General features: G+C 30.4%; 1 long non-coding RNA gene across 1 annotated transcript; it reads left to right on the forward strand.

The window, feature by feature from the left end:
- Positions 1-2807: 2807 nt before the first annotated feature.
- LOC128291551 (uncharacterized) lies at positions 2808-3867 on the forward strand. Its single transcript, XR_008281393.1, has 2 exons — positions 2808-3316; positions 3401-3867. It is a non-coding gene; the product is annotated as an uncharacterized LOC128291551 (long non-coding RNA).
- Positions 3868-9540: the final 5673 nt, after the last annotated feature.

Below are 9540 nucleotides of genomic sequence, written 5' to 3' on the forward strand. Positions count from 1 at the left end.
TAAAAAGAAATTTAAATAGATTAATAATATTAAATGAATTCCAAATGTTTGTCATTTTTCATGAGTTGGTAACAAGTTAATTTGTGACATCAACTCAATCATTATATTATCAATATATACAAACAATGTGGGTGAAACAATTTATGTAATAAAATTGAAATGTATAAAAGTCTTAAAGTAAAACATTGGTTGAAGTAGTAAACAAAAGATTTTATTGATGTTGATGATATGGGTTCAAATATTATTTTTGTAATAATATAACTTATTTAAAATCTATAAGGTTATTTTTATAATTTTCTTAATTGAATTTATGTCAAGTTGACTCATTACACTATCTCAATCACACGCTTAAAAAATAGTATAGATATTGTTTCTTCTAAAATTTAAAAAAAAAAAGCAATTTAATATAAATAGATATGTATTTAATATAAATATAAATGCATTGGGTTAATGCACTATTTGAAGCCTGAATTAGACAGTTATTCTCACATTGAAGTTTGAATTTTTTATTCAAATTAATCCTTGAATTTGACAATTGTTCTCATGTGAAGCCTAAATTTTTTTTTTTGTCCAACCATGATTTTTTTTAAAAAAAGTTGGACAAAAAATATTTAGGCATTAATGTGGGAATAATTGTTAAGTTCATAGGCTAACTTAAAAAAAAATTTGAGGTCCTACTCTGAAAACAGTTACCTAATTTAGAGACTAGTTTAAACCAAAAAAAAAAAATCAAAACCCAATGTTCATACTTAACTCTTATATTTGTTCTATAATTTTTTCATATATTTAAAATATGATGTTCTATTGACCAAAAAAAAAATAAGTTAAATTTTCAGCAGGTATCATAATCAGATTACATTAATAGCACCTTGGATTGATACTGTGATGCAAATGATATTTTATTAAATTATTGGAAGTCAATTCTCTAATATTATATATAAAACATGGTGGGATGAGAAAGATTAAATGAATAAATAGTTTAATGTTTGATTTTGACTCGTGGTTTCATGGGTTTATCTACTTGAGCCAATGGGATTTAGATGAAAGATATCTTTATAAAAAGAAGCATTAATGTTGAAATTCATGGCTCTAAATTAAAGCATAAACTAAAATGCAATCCAAATCATACTTCATAACCTCTAATTTGCCTTTCAATCATGTCGCATTGGCATGATCAGTAATTTTTTATTTGTTGATTCCGTTTTAAGTTAGAAGAGTTAACACCATCTGTATACCCACCTTGCATCCACACACATTGCACGTCCAATCCACCATAATCAACTATCATACCAGGGGTAAAATCATTTGAGTTTAGGTTTCTAATTACAAGAGCCAGCAAACCAAAGTTGAATTCTTTTGCCTAACAAGTTATTTTCACTCATTTTAAATAATGACACCTCAAAATGAAAGATTGAAGCTCATTGGATTAAATTTGTAAAGTTAGCCGAATTATGCTTGTTTCTAGTTACTAATTGTTCTAACCGAGAAATATTGTTCTCTACAGGAGCACCTTTGAGAACAACATTATGTTAGGAACAACTTTAGAAGGTTGGCAAGATTTTTCGGTTGTTTCACTTTTGGGATGGCTTGGAGGCTCGGATATGAATATTGCTAAGAAGTTCACTTCTTAAATTTTATTTGGAATACAAGTGCTTCCCCCTTATGTTTTCATTGAACAAACAATACATTTGCACTTAAGACCTTGCTTGCTAAAATATTTTAAGAGGGTGTAACCGACCTTATATCCATTATTCATAAAACTTACCTTCCATTATCCACATTCAAGTAACTTTTCCAACTTCCATTTCCCATTATTTTAACATGTTGATTCTCACTTTCTTATTGTGACTATTCTTTAATATTTTCTTTCCAAGGCCTATAAATAAAGGCTTAAAAGTTTCATTTGGGGACTTTTTTTTTAAATATTTTGGGCAAATTTAGCACTCTAAAACTCTCTTTGCAACTTTCTTTCTACAATCACAACAACCATCATAGCTATCATCTTTCTCATCATTATTGTGCCCATCACCATTGTCTGCCATCGTACTTGTTTTTCCAAAGTCTGCTTCGGTCCTCCTCTTTACCATCTGCCCACCACTTCTTGTTTTTCTAGATTGTAACGTCTCCTCACCTTTTCGAAAGAACTCTTTACATTTTGGTGATTCCACTGGAGTGAAGCGATTATATTCAATGAAACACCTATCACATTTTCTTTAGCTTTATTGAAAACCATGGAGGATTATGGAAATTTAATCCCTTCATATATCCCAGACTTAATGACGATGAAAGCAAATAAGGAAATGATGCAAATATTATAGGAAAATAACATAAATATGTTTGAAACTATCTCTCTATTCACACCCCTTTCTAATGCCCCTTTTCTCATACCCAACATGTAAGAAACACTTTTACTGGAGTTGCCCCTATAAAAAAATGCCAATGGAGAAAACTTTTTTTATGCTTCCAACCATGTACTTCCTGTGACAACTGGCATAGTCATCACCTTGAACGCTAACATATCTACCATCTAACTCACCATAAATTCCTAGGCTAGAGTTTCCTCCTTAATAGCACAACCTACTAAACCCGTGGTTTTGTCACCAAAAAGGAATTGCAAAGGTTGTTAGAAGAAAAAAAAAAAAGCCTTGGTTTCTTTTAGTTTGATATCAAACTATCATACCCTACTAGGGTAGCTGCCAAACCTTACCCTAAGGATTACACCAGTCCTAAATTTAAGCACTTGAATGGCAAGTCTAGTGATGTCGTGAGTGTGAAACCCAAATTTTTCCTGGGCCCAATTAACAAACCAAACCAACACCAAAAAAACAATAAATTTATTAAAGTCCATCATCAATCCATTTCTTACAAGCCCAATAATAAAACTTAGCCTAGAAATATACCAAGCCCTAAAAATTAAAACCCAAAACCCCATTACACCCAAAACCCCCAAACAGACCAAACTACAGTGGCCCAGTAACGAAAACAAGCCCAATGGCCCAAAATTTTCAGAAATAGAAACCCTAGGTTTCATTTTCTGCTAGGCGTCGCAGTAGCCACCAAGTAGCCTCCGTACGCCCCATGTGCTGCCCTCATACTGCCTCCGTACACCTCCACCTCTCCAATACATGCAGGAAGGACAAACACCACAGCAGCAAATAGAAAAAAAGAACAAACAAACAAATTGTAAAAAAGGGAAATATATGTTCGGCTATAAAGCCAAGGGGATTGGTTTTTGTATTTTTTTTTTACACACACACAATCAATACTAAGAAATACATTGAGATACCCGAATACAAAGCAAAAACTAACTTCAAAGGTGGTCTCTTGATTCATCGTTTTTTTTTCTCTGCTTTTATTTATTGTTTTTCTTCCTTATTTCGTTTGAATCTATCAAATACAGTAAAAAGGGGGATCAAATCTTACCTTTCCTCTTGTATTCGCGGCGTTGTGGGCGGTCGAGGTCCACCGATTCTAATGAAAATCAGTGACTAACGAACTCGGGAAATCGAAAGCTTGAAGAAAATGGCTTTTTTGGTTTCCCGACCACTGTGTACGGCGGCTACCACGGCGGAGGCGCGGCAGTCCGGTGACCAGAGCAAGGCCGGACCGACGATCGAAAATCAGGTAGAGGAGAGCATTTGGGGGAGTTTGAGGCCTTTTTGGGGGGAAAGGGGTAAAATGAAGTTTTTTATTATTATGAAACTTTAGCTTTTATAATGTCCCTATACGGCGTCGTTTTGGGTTAGGCATCAGATGCCCAAAACGGCACCGTTTCACCTTGATCTGACCCATAACCCGAGGTCCAACCCGAAACCCGCCAAGGGATCCGCATGTTTTCAAATTGATGGGCTTATTGCGCTTCAAGTCCCTATACTTTCTCGCGAATTTTCAATCAAATCCTTTTCTTTTCTTTTACTTTTTAATTTTTCCCCATGACTTTTACCCTTGATTCACTTAGATCCGCGTTGAAAAGCTACGTTTTGAGGGCTTGGGATTTTTTCTCAGTCAGTCCCTCTCCTTTTTGCGCACATTCTATTTGGGCCCTATTTCCTTTCTCTTTTTTAAAATTTCCCCCTTTACTTTTTTTTCATTTTTATTTCAATCCTTGGCCTATTACTTTAAATTGTTTTATTATAAATTATATTAAATTATTTTATATATTATCTATTTTAAGTTTTTCTATATATTATTTATTTAAAACTTCTTTACATATTATTTATTAAATATTTTTCATATATTTTAAACTATTTTATATATTATCTATTTTAATTCTTTTATAGGTTATTTAGTCTATACTGTTTTATATATTAACTTTTTTAAATTCTTTTATTATTCATTGTAAACCTCTTTATTATTATTTTTAGTTTTCATATATATTATTTTTTAGAACCGTTTTATATATATATTTTATATATTCTCTATTTTAAATTTATTTTTCACATATTATTTATTTTAAACTTTTTATATGTTAGCTTAAATTGTTTTATAAATTATTTATTTTACGTCACTCTATATATTATTTTATTGTTTTGTATATTAATGATTTTAAATTATTTTATATTATTTACTTTAAATTGCTTTTTATAGTATCTATTTAAACCTTTTTGATATATATTATTTATTTAAAATTATCTTATTATTTATTTCAAATTGTTTTATATTATTTATTTCATTTTTCTTCGATTATTGATGTTGGTATTTAAATAATGTATATTGTGTGATTATTGCCATCATATGTACTATAATTTGCTTGTTCATGTTTTCATATTATTATCATTCATTAATGTAACACTTTACTCATGAATCGTTATTCCATGCTCTATGTTATCAATCCATCGCACTTCATCACTTCAAAAATCGTGTTTAAGTTTTTATATTTCCCCACTAAACCGTTTTATTTTATCCCCAACGACATAAACGCACACCTTTTAAGTGTTATACTCACTATCATTCATAAAAAAGGATTTTAATAAAGGTAATATTTCGTGTTTAGAAATTCGAGAGATCGTGCCCTAACGTACTGGGTTTCGATTTTGCTCGTTTGACCCAAATGAGCGAATATCCTTTTAAAATTAAAATGCAGGGGTTTTGAAAATCAAAAGACAAGCTTATTCTCGAGGGTATAAAATGCAGTGTCCTAATGTACTGGATGCGACATTTTAATACTTCGGGACAAGAAGGTTTTTAACCCGCTTCGATTTATCCAAAACATTTTTAAATTAACATTAATAAAAAAGAGAGGATCGTATTTTAAATTCTCTTCGGGTTTTCAACTTTCGATGTTAAGACATTAATTAATCAATTAGGTACCAATCTTGAGCGTTATGAGGGTGCTAATCCTTCTTCGTGCATAACCAACTCTCGAATCCGTTTTCTCAAATTTCGTAGACCAAAACTTTTGTTTTAGTAAATCAAGACACTTTATTAAAACGATCAATCACAAGGTGATCCGATCACACCTCATAAAAATATTGGTGACAACTCCCATCTTTCGTCTTTGCTTTCAAAATAAAAAGTCGACCGTTTTAACACAAACACCAAAAAATGGTTTTGACAGTGAGCATTTGAAAACTATAAGAGTTCCTGGGTTGGATAATTATTTAAAGTTAAGACAATTTTCTAAGTCCTTGACAGAGAAGACATATACTTGGTATGTTAACCTTAAACATGGTTCTATAAAATGATGGAGCCAAATGTGTGCATTATTTAGGGAGAAGTTCTTCATTTCTAATTGTTTGTAATTGTAGATATTTTTTTTGGTTATTAATTGTTCTATCAATAGTAGTTACGAGAAATATTGTTATCTACAGGAGCACCTTTGAGAGCAACATCATGTTGGGAACAACTCTACATTGGGAACAAGCTTGGAAGGTTGATAGGATTCTTCGGTTGTTTCACTTTTGGGATGTCCTAAAACGTATGGCTTGAAGACTCAGATATTGATACTATTAAGAAGTTCACTTCTTAACCTTTCTTTGGAATACAAGGGCAAGAAGCGGTGCATTTGCACTGAAGACCCTTTTTGCTAAAATATTTTAAGTGGGTGTAACTTTCATGGAATTGTCCTTACACCCATTATTCATATAACTTACATTTTGTTATCTTCGTTTATTTTAGCATGTTCATTCTCACTTTCTTATTGTAATCGTTCTTTAATAATTTCTTTCCAAGGCCTATAAATAGTGGCTTAAAGTTTCATTTAGGGACTTCTCTTTTATCTCTTAGGAAAACTTAGCACTCTAAATGTCTCTCTGCAACTTTCTTTTTACAATCTCAACAACCATCGTAGCTCTCGTTTTTTTCAACCCCTTATTGCGTCCATCACTATTGCTTGCCACCACACTTATTTTTCTAAAGTCTACTCTGATCTTTCTATCTGGCATTTCTCCATGATTTCTCATTTTTCTATACAGTAACGTCTCCTCACCATATCAAAAGAACCCTCTATAGTAATAAATTTATTAGATCTCATCTATATTTAGTTGGAAATTTACTGTTTTTGGATCTTAATGCAATAAGGACTCTCATTTCTTTGTCATTTCTAGATATTTTGGAGTCTTATAATAGTAACATTGTGTTATTAGGGCAAGACAAACATTTGGACCTTAAGAAATAGTAAAAAAAAAAATGTCAAGTTACCAAAGACAAAAGTCATGGAATCCGTGTTATAGTTGAACTTTAGTGGGCCGCCTCATGGGAACTCTTCATTGTTGCCCATTGTGGCTACTTAGAACTACTTTGTATTTTATTTGTTTTAGAAATCTATTTAAAAGCTTTAGGATATTGTTTGATTATTTAATTACTTTTTGTAGAGTTTGGCTAAACCAAATTTTATATTTCTGTATTGGGAGAGTTATTTTTATTAAATTTTATCAAGTGTGTGTTTATTTTTAAAAGTTGGCCAATCATGACAAATATAGAAATCGGATTTTTATTCGCCAAATATTTGTGTTGTTGCCCCCAATAGTTTTAGAACCCTAAACGTACCAAAGCTCATCCTTTTTAAAATTTGGTCACAAGTTTTCTTAAAAAACTTTTAACAACTTTCGATGATTTTTTGCTCTCATTTTATTACTTTCTATTAAATTAATTAAGGGTGAGTTCTGATGGACAGTGTTTAGTGTAAAAACAACGATAGTGATGAGATTAGATACTGTAGCGATAAATAAAAAATAAGTTAAATACACCGCACCTCACCGCCCATCAAAACTCATTCTAAAGCATTTTCTTTATATTGTCTTAGCGAACTATAAAGATTGCGCACGTTGGTCATTCATTTGGCCTAACATTACAAATTACATCGTCCATTCGGTTGGCCTCTTAAAGCATTTAAGTTTATTGTTTTCTTTTGAAGATTTCACAATTTGCCCCTATAAAACTTGATTTTTTTTATTAACTTCATTACGATGAGGAATTAATTCATTTGAGTGTAAACAGAAGTGCTAATGGTGAGGATTTTTCTTCCTTATTCTTAACCTATTTTTGCAGATTTGGATATGTCTTCAAGTAATAGCAAGGGAAAGGCAGATATACTCTTTGGACTTGAGAAGATTTTTCAAGAATATGAATGTTGATTGTGGTGAAAAAGACCATCTGAAATGTGATACTACTACATTATGAGTTATTTCATGTCTAGTTTAAAGTCTTATTCTAGCTATCATCAACCAAAAAAAAAAAAAAAATCTTTATTCTAGCTTTCAACTAGACTTGGTCCAAGTCTAACAATTTTAAGTACCATTATTAATTTAATTTTTTATAAATTATAAAAGACCTGTCAACTTACTGGCTTTGTCATCGAATACACTCTTAACCTATATATTATCAATATAGACTTCAATATTATTGCCCAAGTTTATCTTTGAATAACTTATTGATCAAGCCAACATAGTTTTATCCAACAAGCATGAGTTTATAACAAAAGAGTTCATACTCTATGATGAAAGAAATTTTTTCTTACTCTTCCTTTAATTTAAAATAAAATATTTAACATATAAAAATATTTAAAAAGAAAATATAAGTATCATTCATATCAGACTTTTATATAATGGTTTTAGTTGAGCTTGGTCTCACTCACACCAAATTAGAAAATTACTTAAAATTAAATTATAACTTAAATACATTCTATTTATGAGATTGTTTTAGTAGTTTACATTTTATATAAGAAAAAAAAGCTACATTTCTTATTAATATAAGTATAATTACTTTAGTTTTTCTATTATTTCTTTTTTTTTTAAGAAATGTTAATAAAATCGAAAATAGTACTTAAGCAAACTCACAATCGAGAGAAATTTTTAAATCTCAAATCGATAAGTTTACTCTGTACACCTGAACTTATATCTAAAGTTTAAAAAATTGATGACCAAAGGATAATAAGACCACCCGAACAAGCTCATGGTCGCTTTATTGGCTGTTGAATGAAATCAAAGGAAGGACATATAATGAAAGGACGAGCTTAACGAAACACAGTCATGCAAAATGACCCCAAATTTGGACAAATTTGACGTTGGACAATTCAGTGCCAAAATAACAGGCTTGCAGTCCGACTCGATGAGCAGCTTATCACAACACTCATCATTCAGCTATGACAGCACCTCTCTGATAGCGAGCAGTTCAGCCATGCATGCGTTCGAAACAAAAGGGAGAGAAGCAGAAACTCCCCGAGCAAAGGTCCCTGAGTGGTTACAGATAACGGTAGCAAACAAGGAAACTTCCTGCGCGTCGTTCGCTGCTGCATCAATCTTACTTTTATAAATATATAAATAATCTATAACCATACAATTATTAAGTTTTGGATTAAGTTAACAAAACATTAAATTAATTAAGAAAAGAGTTAAAATCATTCTTTAACTAACAAATATTACTATCAGCATGTTTTTTTATATAAAATCTAGGAAAATAATTTAAATTCAAATTAAATCTAAAAAAAAAACTCTCACATATGGTCAGACTTCAACTTGAAATATAAAAGTTTTCAAAGTTTCAGCTTTGTCAATTTCAATCAAATTCTTGATTTTTTTCATTCAAACATGAATCGATAACCTTTTTTAGTCCTATTTTGAACAATTATACTATGCAATCACTTTACTTTTTCATTTATTAATCTTTACTCCATTCATTTTAGGCATGTTATTATTTAGTGTTAATTGAAAAATATATTATGTTTATATTAACATAGGGTGTAATTTATGGTTCCATTTAATAATAATTAAAATATTTTTATAAATATTTAGATTTTTTAATTGAATATTATTGAATTAAAAATAAGAGAAAAAGTGAAGAGAATTCTTTGAAATTGTAGATGTTAAATTTTAATCTCAACCTTTTAAAGTGATTAAATTTCTTTCTGAAAATTAGAATTTAAGGCTTGTAATTATTAATACTTGAAAACTCATGAAAATTCTTCGAAATATATACAGAAAATAGGAGTTTTTAATATTTTTTAGAGGACAAAAAGTAAAATTTATTTTTAACTTCGTTTCTTTTGAATTTATGAAACTGGACCCTTAATTCCCCATAGTTGCCCTGAGAAGTCGAGCCTAA

Source organism: Gossypium arboreum, chromosome 4, assembly GCF_025698485.1.
Source record: "Gossypium arboreum isolate Shixiya-1 chromosome 4, ASM2569848v2, whole genome shotgun sequence".
Lineage (NCBI taxonomy): Eukaryota > Viridiplantae > Streptophyta > Magnoliopsida > Malvales > Malvaceae > Gossypium > Gossypium arboreum.